This window comes from Zootoca vivipara, chromosome 1, assembly GCF_965207765.1.
Source record: "Zootoca vivipara chromosome 1, rZooViv2.hap1.1, whole genome shotgun sequence".
Taxonomy (NCBI): domain Eukaryota; kingdom Metazoa; phylum Chordata; class Lepidosauria; order Squamata; family Lacertidae; genus Zootoca; species Zootoca vivipara.
This window is the reverse complement of record NC_142582.1, coordinates 56,839,807-56,855,263: the sequence shown is the minus strand read 5'-3', so window position 1 is coordinate 56,855,263 and position 15,457 is coordinate 56,839,807. Positions and strand designations below refer to the sequence as shown.

Below are 15,457 nucleotides of genomic sequence, written 5' to 3'. Positions count from 1 at the left end.
GTGACTGGCATAACAATTGCGAAAGGATCCTGCTGTTTTTAGTCATTTTTTGCTCTTTAGTCTGCTCTCTTGCATTTATTTTAGTTTTACTGGATTGTATTGGGTGCTTTATTTACTTTTATTGTATGCAGTCTAGAAACTTTGGTGTACAGCATCTAATACATGTATGTAGTATTATGACTACTGATACTACTAATAGCAGAAATTACACACTTTGCTACACATATAAAATATCCCTTTGCATACTGTCATGGGAAACCCAATCCTCTTAGGCTGCTTTGGCTACAGAGGTGCAAAACCGCTGCAGCATCCTGTGTCCCTATGACGTGGAGCAGTGCCTTTCCATGCTCCTATAATATTACTGGGCCAATGTGCTTGTTGGCCCAATGCTCCAATGGCTCTAACACCAGCAGGCCTGCCCATATCACTGAAGAGGCCCCTTAGCCCTGTAGTCCCTGGAATTAGACCATGCTGGTGTAGGAGAGTTGATGGCTACTGCTAGGCCAGCGCCAGGCCAAAAGGGTTTCATTGCTTGAGGTCCAGGACCAAGAGTCCCAGATCCTAAACTCCAACCCCATTGCATAAAAAAGCAAAGGATCCAGTCATCATGGTTTGGAAAGTACATTTATATGGCAGCTTCCCCTCCGCTCTTTCTGTGTTTTCATATTTCTGCATTAAGCTTTGCATTTCATTCTGTTTCACCCAAGAATCTTCAGATCAAGCTAGTCACACTTCAGTCCCATTTAAATCAACAGAACTTTACACACTCATTGGCTAATTTTATGGGACAGAAATGTCACTAACTTAGTCTGGATCTAAACCACTGTGGTATGGCTGCCCCCTAATTTCCAAACAGAGGCACTGTGCCTTTAACCATTGTGTGATAGGCAGCTCAACAAATGCTACTTTTCCCAACATGAAAAGGATGAAACGTGGGATTAAAAAAAATTAAATCTGTCATGCAGTTGTTATATGCATATGGCAAGCAAAAAGCTGAGAACCCTGTTGGTGAATTTTCTTTTTGGTTAATCTGCATCTTGAAATAATAATAATAATAATAATAATAATAATAATAATAATAATAATAATAATAATAATATTTATTCCGCCCCCATTTGAGTGGGTTTCCCCAGCCACTCTGGGCAGACACCAAGCATTAAAAACCTCCTGATACAGGGCTGCCTTCAGAGGTCTTCTAAAATTTGTGTAATTCTCTATCTCCTTGACATCTAAAGGGAGGGCATTCCACAGGGAGGGCACCACTACTGAAAAGGCCTTCTGCCTGGTTCCCTGTAACTTCGCTTCTTGCAGTGAGGGAACCAGCAGAAGACCCTCAGAGGAGGAGCTCAGTGTCTTCCCCCCCCCAAAAATAATATTTATTAGTTTTCAAAATTTTAACACATAAATAATAACAAAAGAGCAAAATTAAAACATAATCAAAAAATAAAATAGAAAAAAGGAAAAAAAGAAAAACATATCAATTCATTACATTAACAATAACATTGTGGACTTCCTCGATTCCCCCCCCCCCCAAACTGGGTCCATTTATTAAATATAAATTGAGCAGTTTTCTTTTATCATCTTAAATCATTCTGGCACAATTTTTCCATCATTTCCCAACCAATTCTAATCTACTCAAAACAAGCAAAACAAAAAACAAAAAAAACCATCAAATACCCTCAACCTATAATTCATTAATTAATCCAAATCTAACTTTATTTTTCTTCCATCTCTTATTCTTCCTTTAGCCTCATATTTTATACCCCCAAAATTACCCATATATTCGATTGTTATTTCTTCTATCATACTTTTAACCACATTTGTCTAATTCTACCCCCCTTCCCATGGACTCCGGATCTCCCAGATGTATCAACCAGCTCCATAAAATGTTCCAGTTTCGGACCATCTTAATCAGTCAGAAAATAACCCATTGTTTTTCCTCACCCTATTCCCACTCTTTCACCACCTATCCACCACTCTCCTTTCTTTGTCCCCTGCTGACCCCCCAATTTTCTAACTGTAGCACAGTACCATCCAGCTATGTGTCCACTTCTCAGCCCTATCACAATTTTTCCCCCAGTTAAGCTCAGGCCCCAGCATGGATCCTGCCCTCCCTCTCTCACTGGGAGAACATTATTCCATGCTGGTTCTTCTTTGAGGACTCCTTGAATCAAACACAAATCTTGTTCTCCCTCTCCCACTGGGTGAACAGTATTCCATACACCTTCCTCCTCTTTTTTGCATTCAGTTATATTGTCCTGGACTGATAAGTCTTTATCCTCTTTTACCAAGTCATTCACAATGCCCCCGGATGGTGCTTGTTCCTCTTGCTTTGATTGTCTTATTTTACGAATCTCTATATTGCTCTGCCGCAGTTCATCTCTCACGTCCAAAATCAGTTCCAGGAGTTTTTGATAATCTACAGAGTCTATAGAGCCATCTGGTATTGTGTCTACTAACATCCTGTTTATCTCACTTTCCGTGAGAGCTGCAGAGATAGCAAATTCAGACGTGGCACAGTTCATATTTCCAAACCTCAAATGTCTGATCTGGTTCTCAAATCTCTTTTTAAAATTCTTGTTCATATTTTTTAAAATCTTGTGTCCATTTCTGAAAAGAACATTATCAAACTTCTTATATGCAGCCTAATATTTGCTTTCTTTTCAAGGTTAGCATTCTCAGCCTCAAAGAGGTAAACAGATTCCTTCCTTATGTGATGTCATAATGGCGGCTAGCTGATCCCTCCAGGGACCCGGCTCCAGTTCCAGGGGGGCTTCCCCGAGTCCAAATTGGAAATTTTACAGGGATTTTAAGTCATCAATCCTTCTCCCCTTTACCCTGCCTCAGGGGGAAGGTTTTAGAACTAATACTTGGAAGCTGTCAAAGTCCTGTCAAACTCTCTGGCTGCAGGCTCCCTGTTTCAATCTCCTCCCATGGCCAATTCTTTCAATTGAATTTTTTTTTAAAAAAATTATTTGTATTACTCACGGTGTCCAATGTATTTCGAATCTTTTTTTTTTAATCCACCGCTCTCCGCTGCCGGCTCGGAGCTTCGCTCTGTGAGGGTAGCGATTTACTCGAAAATGGCGCCTGCGACTGTAACTCCGCTCTGACTCGGAGCTCCCAAAGAGAGCTTACCGGTGAGCAGAGGAGTCACCTTTGGGCGCAGCCAAGCTCTCATGCCCCCAGAAAGCTCAATCTGGGGTTCTTCTGGGGGGCTGCATTGCTCTTGCGGCTCTCCCCCTCCCTCACAGGGCCAGGAACCTCGGAGCTCGAGGATTCCTCACCGATCAGCACTGGTGGTAGGCCAGAAGTCCAGAGCTCAGTGTCTTGGCTGGACGATGGGGGTGGAGAAATCCTCTGTTTAGGCCTGCTGCAATATATCACCATTGTGGCATAGTTGTTCCCAAGAGCTTCTCCTCCCCAAAGGCTTCCCTTTACACAGTTAGCCTCATGTTAACCAGCTCCATGCAGCTCAGGCTGATGGTAACCAATCGTGAAATATATTAGCATGGGTAGAATTTTATCTAAAATATGGGGATAACAATACAGTCTCTTTCTGCTGGGCTATTGTATGCAAAATTAGCAGCTAACAACCTAATAAGAAGAGGAAAAACCACTGTGTATGTTGTTTTAGTTTGTTTTTGATAAGGATACCAGGTTACTTTGGTGGATGAAGCAGGGACATAGTTTTGATCACCCACCCATATTTTATTTTGGGAGGGACTAGCTGCCACAAGCAGCCAATAACACCAAGGCAGCATCCATCTGGCTGAGTTCCCAATGGCATATGAATTAGGCCTTGGAGTTTGCATTGTAAACTCTTCCAATAACCAGCAGTGTCCCAATGGTCTGCAAGAGAAAACAAGTTTACAGTCTCAGCCAGTGTGCTCAGTGTACATTTATGCAAGAAGAGATTCTTCTCTGTCTTTTGGCACTGCATGAGTCACCAGTGCATGGTGTTTTGTGGAAATGCGTTATTAAAACCTGCTTCTCAAGTACATCACCCCAGATTAGAGGTCATTGATTGCTGGAACCTTGCAAAATTACTACACTACGACCTGCCAGTGGAGGAGGTCTGATTTATCTTTCATTCCTGAAGGCTCTTTCTTTGCTTGCTGGGGAAGAATAACTGCATTGTTCCATTCCGTGTACAGCTGATGAATGGCTCTGTAAGGGTTTGCTTGAGAATTTCCTGCTTACCCTCTATCCATCTGAGCAGTGAGTGATCCCATGTTTTTCATCGAGAACCTCCATCTAGATTTTTCATTGCAACTCCTAGTGGGTAAGCTGAATATTCAGATGTATGAGGAGCAGGTTGTCCTACAAAGTCTCCCCTAACTCAGCATCTCATGGTCTTTTGAAAAAGACCCCGCAATGCAGAGAAAGGTGGATTCATGTTTAGTTGTACTGAGAATCCCCAGATACAGACGAATACCTTAATTTTAAAGCCTTTGTCATGGAGTGGCTGGATGCACAGGATTGGTGGGAGGTGAAGTGACATCGAAGTTGCATCTCTGCTCTTTTATCTGTGATAACGCATTCACACATGCAAGGCAAGTGAGCCATCAATTGATAAACATACATCTGCACTGATTTGAAACCTTAAAAAAACCAAAAACCTACCCAGGAAGTGGAACATTCTTAATAAAGGCAAAACCTGAAGGTAAGATACATAATCCTAAAGAAACTACAGAAGAAGTCAAGTAGCAAAGATTTTGAGAGTCCAAGGCACTGGGTGATATCTTCCGCTGAAAGCCTTTGTTGCTCTCAGCAGCAGGGGAAACTACTCACCTGCCATTAGATTTACCATTCACAATTTTAGAGAGTGCTCTTGGTGAGCCTAACTGGCTGAAAAGCTCACTTTACAAGTATCTCAGCATCCTGTACAAATCTAACTGTACGGGAGTCCATAATATTTTTTTTTTATAAAGCATTTTATTGAATTTTCCAATTAAACACATTTAAAACAACAAAACAAACAAACATTCAAAAACAAATACAACACACACAACTATCTTTTTAACAATTCTTTCCAAATTTCTCCTCCTCAATGCTCTGCCGAGCTTGACTTCCCTCCCTCCCCTCATTTGGTTTTCTATTCAGTTCTTATCTCGCAGTTCCTTTATTTCATCCATTTAAAATCAATTCGTAGGATTTATTTCAGTCCTGCAAGTGTCTTTAAACTTCTACAATTCTTTTCCATATAGTCCATAAATTTACTCCAGTCTTTTTGGAACCTTGTTTCCCCCTGGTTCCGGATCCTGCTAGTCAGTCTCGCTAGTTCCGCATAGTCTATCATTTTTGTCTGCCACTCTTCAATCGTCGGTAAATCCTGAGTTTTCCATTTTGGGGCTAACAAAGTCCTAGCCGCGGTTGTCGCATACAAAAATATTATATAGTCCTCCTTTGCAATCTCTGTCCGGATCGGACAGGAGTCCATAATCTTCAGAGATGAGGGTTTTTCAAGGGAGGACAATACCTGGACCATTTATTGTATTTGCTACTCTGACTTATTCTGTATCTTCTTTAGGATGATGCTTTTTTATTTTTGAGTTGTTTGTAGATTCAGAAACAAACCTTCTAATCACTGGGCACTATATACATCCCCCCAACATATGGTGGATATTTAATTTTGGTGCATAAGAGTAACACGGGTGTGTGTGTGGAGGCATTCTTTGACATGTTCTGCGGGTAAGCTTAATTTAATACATTCGTTATATGTAACACAGTACTGTAGGTAGAATATGCATAGTGACAGCCTTCCAGACAAATCATGAGCAATCACTAGAACTGTCCTTGGTACTGCACAGTGTTCCAGCCTGAGCTTGAGCTGTCCAAAAATACTAAAGAAGGATAATGAAGAATTTGACTTTTTCAGATCCACTTACTTGATGAAATAATTAGGTACTGGCCTTTCCAAGAAGCCTTTAGTTTAGGCCAATCCATTATTCATCACCCCAAACTGAAACTAAGCCTGAAGCTCTATTATACTTTCCTGGGAGTAAGTACCATATAATAATTAGTTCCAAGTAAATATGCATATGATTGCACTGCATCTCTGGCTGGATGTAACAGCCATCTGCTTACATTCATCTTTGGTTAATCTGACCCATTCCTCTCCTCTCTCTATTGGCTTATTATCCATACTTTTCTCTTTTCTATATTGGAAGCTCTTTGAGACAGGGATCTGTCTTTTGCTAATTTTACTCAGCAAAATGCAACATTGGCGCTTCAACCACAATGGAAAGCAAAAGGCAAGAATCGAGTTTATAAATGCAATTATGCAAACTATTCCCCCAACCGCAAGATTGTGTACTTTGAGACTCCAATCCCAAATGGTCTGACAACTCTGCACTGCCACAGAATGGTTGCAAGATAAGCCTGAGACATGCTTCATCCAGCAAAATAAATAAAGGCAGTGAGTAAACACCAGCAAGAGAATGACCCAAACACGTCATTTGTAACCTGAGTAGGGTTGGTATCTGGGAGGGTTTTCAGCTACACTTCAATGCAAGACAACAGGCAATTTAAAAAAAAATGTTGTACTTAATTAGATTTATAGCCTGGCCAGGCTCAAAAGATAAGTGCTTTTGTTCTTTTTCATCCTAAAAAAAGCAAAAACAAAAAACCCCAGAGTAGCTCACAACCATAGTTCTGGAAAACAGATAGGAAACATTCCTAAAGAAATTTCCTCAAATGAGGCTGAGAAGGAATGCAGATTTCCCAAATCTAACACCCCCATCACTTGAGACATACAGAGGAGCAGGACAAGGTGGGAGTACCCAAGGACTGTAAAAAAAACCCTTTTTTCTGGTCACAACATTGACAGAAGACACAGGGCAGCCAAGCCATGCAGCTCTTGAAGTCCCTGTGTTGCTGGAATTTACTGTGTGTGTGTGTAGTGCAATGACCCTTAGGTGTCAGTGAAGTAATTCAGATCTATGCAACAATTGCAACATGCCCCAAATGCTTAGGAAAATTTTTCCCATTCCTCTGTGCTACTAGCCTGCTATGAGGACAAAAGCCTTCAAAAGTCTATTCCAGGGGTAGGCAACCTAAGGGCAATCCGGCCCGTGGACGGTCCAGGAATCAGCGTGTTTTTACATGAGTAGAATGTGTGCTTTTATTTAAAACGCATTTGTGGGGCATAAGAATTCGTTCATTTCCCCCCCCCAAAAAAAATATAGTCCAGCCCACCACATGGTCTGAGGGACGGTGGACCGGCCCATGACTGGAAAAGGTTGCTGACCCCTGTTCTATTCAGAGTACCGGGGATGAAAACAAAACTGAAAAATATTAGCATAATTTCACATTACAATGTGGAAGTACAGGGAAGGACCTGGAGGAAATTTCAACAGTCTATGCTTTCGTTTCCAATGAACAGCTGCTTGCATTTCCAAGTTTACCTTTACAGACCTATTCTTTGAAACAGATGCAAAGGGTGTCAGATTTTTCAAAAGGACTAAAGTTTGGAGAAGCACAGATTTTCAGTCAGTTGGGGAAAGGCTAGCATAGTTCCTTGAACATTTTAAAGGTCTGTGCTTGTCTACATCACTGCTGCATACCTCAAATCCACATTTTTAGTGGGCTATGTGGGCTAAGCTAACTTTTTCTGCATTCACTTGGGGGTAATCTCTGGGAGGGTGGGAATGCTGAGTGTGGGTGGGGCCAGAGCCAAAAACAGGCACAGCCGTCCCCTTCTCTCTCTTTCTGCTATCCCTCTCTACTTCTCTGGGGGAGGACAGATCCCTCTTGCCAGAGGTATGACATGATCACTTGCTTGGAGAGCTTTTAAAATTAGGCCAATGGCTGCACATAATTATGTTTGGGGCCATGAGCAGCCCATCCCACTCAACAGTTAAGAAGCAGAGCACAGGCGTTGCATGCTGAACTCTCTAGTTTCAACACCAAGCATTTCAAGTTAAAGGGATCTTCAAGATCTCAAGATTGTTCCCAGCCCTTTGTGTCAAGGTTTAGCATTGTATCCAACTAAATCTTACTCAGAGTAGACCCACTGAAATTAATGGGGCAACTAGCTTAGGTTCTACTCTAACTTAGGTCTACTCTGAGTAGGAGAGGTGCCACCCAGAACTGACAGTCCTGAGTTAGACTGGCCAATGTTCTAACTCATTGTAAGACAGATTCATATGCTTATGTATCATAACAGGTAGCTATTTTCCCCTAAAGAAGAAATGTTTCCCAGTTTGCTGTTTCAGTGGTTTCCTATCACTCCTGGCTCCCCTGCGGAGATCATGGAGTTGCCACAGAAGTACATAACCTGGAGCAAAAATTTTTAATACTTCCAATGTATGTCACCAGTAGTTTCACCAAGGCACCGGTGGAGTCACAGAAGGCTGATGAAAATCTAATGAAGACGAAGGTAATTGAAGGCAGATTCTCATTAGTTTTCTTTATGAGCTGCTACAGACGGGAGAGTGGTGACAGGCAGGGCGAAACGAAGCCAAGGAAATCACATTCCGTTTGCACAAAAGAAATAATATTGCAAAATGGGATGGCAAGAATAAACAATCATAGGAAGAACAAAGACTTCCTGGAACAAAGGAGCAGCCGAGGAAATGGGAAGGACAGCCTTGATCAAAACATACATTAATCAGCAGATTAATCAACTTCTCAACAGGAACAAATCAACAGAGGTAAATCTTAAATGGCGGGCTGAGATGGAAGACCAATGCTGGATCATATTCTTAAGGTGTTCTGACTTTGCTGTGTTGTTATAACAAGAAATGAAAAGAAAACTGAACAGCATTTCCTTCTAGCAATATGTGTTCACTTTGGTTAATTAAATTGTTAACTTACCTCAAGACATATTATTCAATCTCTCCCCCCCCCCCCAAAAAAAAATCCCTGTCCTGAGGTCTGAGTATGGAAGGAATCTTCCACATTTTAAATAGCAAAACGCCTAACACCAGGGCACCTTATGGACTAATATACCTCCTACTCCCAATACTGAAAGTTTTTTCTCCATGTCCTGCTACCAACTGAGGCTTGGTGACTGGGCATGTGTGATACTGTTAAACCCTCAGCTGAGCAGAGGTTTCAATCAGCTCTCTGCAAGAATTTGCTTTGCCAACATGTTCTCTGCAGGGAACGTGCTGGTGAAGCAACACCCAGCAGGATTAAGTGCTCTGCCTCTTACTGGATGTTGAAACCCAGCTGTAATATAGGTTTATCTCTTTAGAGTCATCCAGGAAAACATTTCACAGTGGCTATAAACTTGTTAGAGGGAGACACTTTACTCACTTATATTGGCCTGTAGCTTCATTGACTCTGCAACTGTTAACTCCTGATCTACAGTGAAAGAGGACTGGAAATTGTTGTTTTACTAATGGAAGATGCTGAGGGTTTCCTTTGCCCTCCAGCATGACAGTCTTCTTGTTCCACCTCTTTCCTTGTAGCAGTAGACATCTGACTTAATGACAGAGCTCCTCCTCAGCCTGTAGAAGCAAGTCCTTCCCTGGCTGCTGCCCCAGAGCTGGAACTACTGCAGAGTTTGTACAAGGCTTTGAGCAGAGAGAAGGGGAAATATGTGGGTAGAAGTACCTCAGCTTCTGACCAGCTCAAGTGAGGGCAGATGTGCTTCTCTGACATCCTCCCCTCTGCTCAGAGCCTCTTATGCACGTTCTAAATCAAGGGTTGAGACATCCAGCCCACTGGCCAATTGTGGCCTGAAAGGCAGGGGTGTAATATGACCCATGAGGCCATTTCCCTCAAAACATGCTCACCTAACCCATCAGCTGATGTCCGTAAAAAACAAAACAAAACTGCACAAGTACGTTGCAAGGAAAATGGATGTGGATCAAATCATGCCCATGTGCTTGGTGCCACCTGAAGTTAGCCACCCATGATTTGGAGGCAATTGAATATTTTATAGAACAGTGGTATTCTACTCAATGTGAGGAGCTAGACTAGATGACCCCTCAGGGGTTTCATATCAGTCATGGGGCAGGGAAATTTTTTCAGCCCAAGGGCCACTTTCCCTTCTGGGCAACCTTCTGAGGGCCACATGCCCGCGAGCCAGAGGCAAAGGTGAGAAGAGCAACAAATGTAATATTTACCTTTATACAGTGGGCTAGTTTCTGATGGATTTTTAAACCGTGTATCCGGACTCACAACTGCTAGCTGTGAGCACCAATAAACAGATGAAGTTCAGCTTCACAGATTTTGGAGTAATTCTTCTTTTATTTTTAATAATCTAAACATATATAACTATAATATACAGACTGTGTGAGTTTCAGTTATCTAACAGTAATAAGAACGCATCTTTACCTCAGAACACACACTCCAGAACTGACAGTTAGGAATAACAGTTACCAAGGAAGGCTCCTCCCCCTTCTCTCTCCACTGAGTCAGGAGATGGACAGAAAAGGAGGGATGAAAATACTAACAGTTTTTACACACAATCACACACCCTTCTCTCCTCCACTCAGAAGAGCAAGGAACATAGAGTTGAAAGGCATAATAAAGATTATCTTATCTTATCATCTTATGTTTACTCAAAATAAGCCCCACAGTGTTCAATGGAGTTTACATTATTTACAGTAATAAATAGATAAATAAACAAACGGGGAGTATTGTGTTTGTTATTATGATATGTATTTTTGTGTTTTTATATTGTAAACTGCCCTATGTTCCTTGGATGAAGGGTGGTATAGAAATTTAATAAATAAATAAAATACACCCAGGCAAGTTTGCACTGGATTGAAGCTCCTAAACAGGGACAAATGCATTTTACTAACCCAAATCAAATTCCATTTGTTGGGGTGCCTCGGGGTAGTAAAATGTCCCAAAGCAAAATCAATGTGTGCGGTGTAAGAAGGGCACTTAAATCTGCATTTCTAGATCATTTTTTTGTTTGAATAAACCCTTTAATACATTTTTACCCCATTTTCCCTTTACTGGGATAAAACAGCACCCCTAAATACAAAATGTAATTGCTCAACATCAAAAAAAAAAAACTAAGATCATAGCCACTGGTCCCATCACCTCCTGGCAAATAGAAGGGGAAGAAATAGAGGCAGTGAGAGATTTTACTTTTTTGGGTTCCATGAGCACTGCATATGGTGACAGCAGTCACAAAATTCAAAGGTGCCTGCTTCTTGGGAGAAAAACAATGACAAACCTAGACACCATCTTAAAAAGCAGAGACATCACCTTGCCAACAAAGGTCCATATAGTTAAAGCTATGGTTTTCCCAGTAGTGATGTATGGAAGTGAGAGCTGGACCATAAAGAAGGTTGATCGCCAAAGAATTGATGCTTTTGAATTATGGTGCTGGAGTAGACTCCTGAGACTCCCATGGACTGCAAGAAGATCAAACCTATCCATTCTGAAGGAAATCACCCCAGCCCTGAGTGCTCAACTGGAAGGACAGATCCTGAAGCTGAGGCTCCAATACTTTGGGCACCTCATGAGAAGAGAAGACTCCCTGGAAAAGACCCTGATGTTGGGAAAGATTGAGGGCACTAGGAGAAGGGGACGACAGAGGACGAGATGGTTGGACAGTGTTCTCGAAGCTACCAACATGAGTCTGACCAAACTGCGGGAGGCAGTGGAAGACAGGAGTGCATGGCATGCTCTGGTCCTTGGGGTCACGAAGAGGCAGACACGACTAAACGACTAAACAACAACAACAATTGCTTTCTTTAGGATATTTAATGCGCTGGGTTCATTTGTTTTCAGAAAGAAAAGTCAATACTGTTCCTTTTTCCAGACATTCGTTTTTATTTGATTTTTTTTTATAGCTCCAATTCTCTACATTAGATGGGCACTCCCACTGCAACTTTTGAGTTTATTTGTGAAGGGGGATTTATGTTCCAGGAGCATTTTGATTACAGAAAGACGAGTGTGAATGGTAAATTTCCAGCGGCTACTAGCATTTAACTACTGTGGGTGTGGCAATGTCATGGGATGTAGGTGGGGTAACAACATCTCTCACCATCCCTATTAGCCATATTGGCTAGGGATGATACGAGTGGAGTTCAACAACAAATGGAGCACCACAGTTTGCTGGTCAACAATATTGGACCTAAAGGACTATGTGTAACAAGGACTACTGTTGTGTGAATTCTGCACTGGGGTAGGATGTTGTCCAACATTTGTTTGAGAAGGTTGGTTTTCTATGGAAAGGTTGAGTGTGTCATTACCATCCTCGTCAAAGGTATGTTACACTGCAATAAATTTAAACTTCTGGCATCTTTCAGTGAAGCGGGAAAATTAGCATGACGCCACTTTGGTGACCGTACCTGATTCTGACCGTGTGTTGTATTATTTAACACGAGTGCATGCATTATTACAGTATAAAGCCAGTAATGGACAAAGTTTTTTACTTGGACCAGGGAGAACCTAGTTAAGACACTACAGTATTCAGCAATGCAGTTCTCTGGTGACCTTGGGCTAAGCAGTATTTCTCACTTTCACAGGGTTATTAGCAGAGTGAGAAGAGAAAACTTTGTGCCTGCTACTTGCCCTAATAACCTAGCAAGAAGTTTGGAATACCAGGTGGGGGGCGGGAATTAAATATTACACTGCTATGGATAAATTGCAAGCCACACTGAAACTTTCCAAAAATGAGGGCTCTAAAATAAATCCTATCCCAACAGAAAATTGTCACTAGGCTTATGGAAGGGAATCCCCTTTCTCTGTTTAAACACATTTTGTAGAATTTTTTTTTAAGTGACTGTGTCACATTCTACCTAACAGCTTTTCTGAAATTGTCATCACCGAAGGTTCTTCATTTACACGTGAGCAAAGCATTCCTCATACAAAGCAATCCATTATTCATGCCATATTACACCGCCTATCTTCTACGACACATGGCAGTTTTCTTAGGAAGGTAAGAAATAAAACTAAAGCACTCCAGATGTCCCTAGGTTGTGTGTGCGCATGCATGCACACACGCATAAGAGACAGATGTGTGAAATGACAGCTTTAATCAGAACATAGGGACAACAGTGGTGAAAGCATCTAAACCCTAACTCTCTTAATAAAGCAATCCTGTAGTTCCTTGCTTCAAAGGCCAAGTAGAGGCAAGATGGTTTGGTTACAGTCACCACAGCCTGTCAGTCATCCTCTCTTCAATCATCCCCATGTCAAAGGTATCTTTGGAGGCTTGCAAGTGAGCACCACATTTTTTGCTCTTGCCACCAACCATGTGAAGAAAGAAACGGATGTACATTAAGAGATGATCACTGGCAGGTCACCATGAACTAGATCACAAAGCTTTGCAAGCTCTCAACAGTGGTCCCAGCCAGGAGGTGAAAACTCCCAGGAACATCTACACACACACAAATAAATAAACTGCAATAACAGAAAGCTTTCCTGGGTTCAGAGTGCTTGAATAGACTGAAGCATCGGATGTGAAACACAAAGCCACCCACGTAGAAACTGAACTGGAGATTCACATTTGTAAGGAACACAACTAATTCAGGTCGCAATATTGAGATCTGGGTTTTGTGGGGGTCTCCCCTCCCGCCCCCGGCCATTCTTTTAATAGAGATGCGCGTGTTCCTTTTTAAACTAGGTCTCGTCTTACCCTTGATGTATTTCCCTCCCACGCCTAGACTCTTTCTAAGCAGCTCTGCTCCTCCTGGATACACTTTGGCAGCCCAGCCTCAGTTTTTCTGCCCATTGTTTCCACTGCCATCATTCCGATTTCCAAACCCTATCCCTTTCCATCCAGAAGCTCCCCGTAACCCTAGACTTAATGGCCGGCCGACAAGCATCTTCCTACGTAGGATAAACTGGAGTCCCCCGGACAGTTCTCCCTTCTTGAAACCCAGGACGGCTCTACGCCGCAGGAAGGCACGCTCAACCAAGCAGCCCCGGGGCTACGCACAAGCAACCGAGGCGCAAACTTTGCAAAGATGCCTGGTGACTTTCGTCCCTCTCGTTCTCCGGGATCGGACCACAGATCGAGGCCGCCACAATGCCAGTCTGCAGCACAGCCCAGCTGATCGCACAGAGCGAGCGAGGTTTGCTAGGGATCAAACTAAGGCGCTCCGTTAAGTGCAGAAAAACAGCATGCCACGTTGCATTGTACCCGCACAGAGACACAAAACAGAGGCTCCTGCCGAGAAAACTGCATGCTGCGTTTGCCATTCTCTCCCGACAAACCACAGTTCCCGGCCCGCCCGGTCTGACTTCCCAAACGCTGCCGAGCGCTTTGTGTGCAGCGGCGGCGGCGCCACTTACCTCGCCCGGAGTTTGGTGCAGCACTAATGACCTGCAAACTCTGCAGATCGGCTCCGGCTCCTCAGCAGCAGCGCATCACCGGCATGCTCTTGCTCCTTTCTCTCTTTCTGCCCCGGCGGCTGAGATGAGAGGCAAAGGAATCAATTCTTCTTGCTGAGCTCCTTTCATGGAGGAGCGGCGGCGGCGCCAGCAACCTGAGTCACCCCCGCCCTCCCCTCTCGTTCTCCAGCTGGGGGGAAAAAGAAGCCGGTGGCTTCTTTCCAAAAGAGATTGAGCTGAGGGTTGGCGGCTCACCCGCGAGGGATTTGGGCGGGAGCTGAGCGAACGGCGGCAGGATTCACCGAAGCCCGCTGCTCGCCTGACTGCGGGAGCGCCAAGCACCCCTGCAATGCCCGGAGAGGTCGCTCAGCGCGCGCACACACACCCCTCTCGCGCCCTCTCCTTCGGGAGGCAGATCCACGGGGTCAGAGGGGGAAGGGAAGAACTCAGGGACGAGCAACCCAAGGAAACGCCGACGCTGCCTGGCCCTCCCGCAGCAAAGAGTCCCACCCCAGCCCCGATAGAGGCGGCCCCCAGCAAGGGCACGCCGGGGATGTTCTGGCTGGCGCCGCGCCAGAGCACATGTGCCTCCTCCGAAGCTAGCTGCAGAGGCTGCGAAGTGGGCGACGGGGAGGGCCTTTCTTGCCCCTTCACCAACCGGGGAGTGCCGAGTTCCAAGGTCACTTCTGGAAGAGGGGCAGGTCTCGGGCGCCCGAAGTCCTGGGCTGGGCCTCACGCAGCAGAATGAGCAGGTTGGCCCCAAAATGCAGCAGCAGCAGCAGGCCCGCCTTACCACTTTCCTGCCTAAAAAGAGGCAGGAACTCGCAAAGCCTAGAAGGCCCTCTCCTAAGTCCCTTACCAAATTGCACCACTGAAGTAGGGCTATATTTCCTTTATGTCAAAAGAGGCGAGGTTGGCTGAGGAAACTATCTGCCAAAATTCCCCTCTTCCAAAGAAAGATAAAACATTCAATGTGTCTTGCCCGGAGACAGCCAAAGAGATGTGCCTGCCCACTCCATTCCCATTTTTCTCACACCTGTAATTGGAGACCCAGACCCAGACCACATTTTTTTCCCATACTGACTGTGTTGTATGGCCAAAACTGGACCAAACTTCAGACTTTCCAAACAATTTTGTAAGCCAGGAGGTCCCCAGTTCAAATGTTGGCAGACCCCTGGTCTCATTAAGTTCAAATACAAAACCT

The 15,457-nt window shown here is 43.8% G+C and overlaps 1 protein-coding gene across 1 annotated transcript in view; it reads right to left on the bottom strand.

Moving 5' to 3' along the window:
* Positions 1-14,767, bottom strand: part of SYT12 (synaptotagmin 12) — a 55,319-nt gene extending 40,552 nt beyond the window's left edge. The window contains exon 1 of the mRNA XM_035124739.3: positions 14,215-14,767. The gene's annotated coding sequence lies outside the window, so the exon portion shown is untranslated. The remainder of the gene's footprint in view (positions 1-14,214) is intronic.
* Between the last annotated feature and the right edge of the window lie 690 nt (positions 14,768-15,457).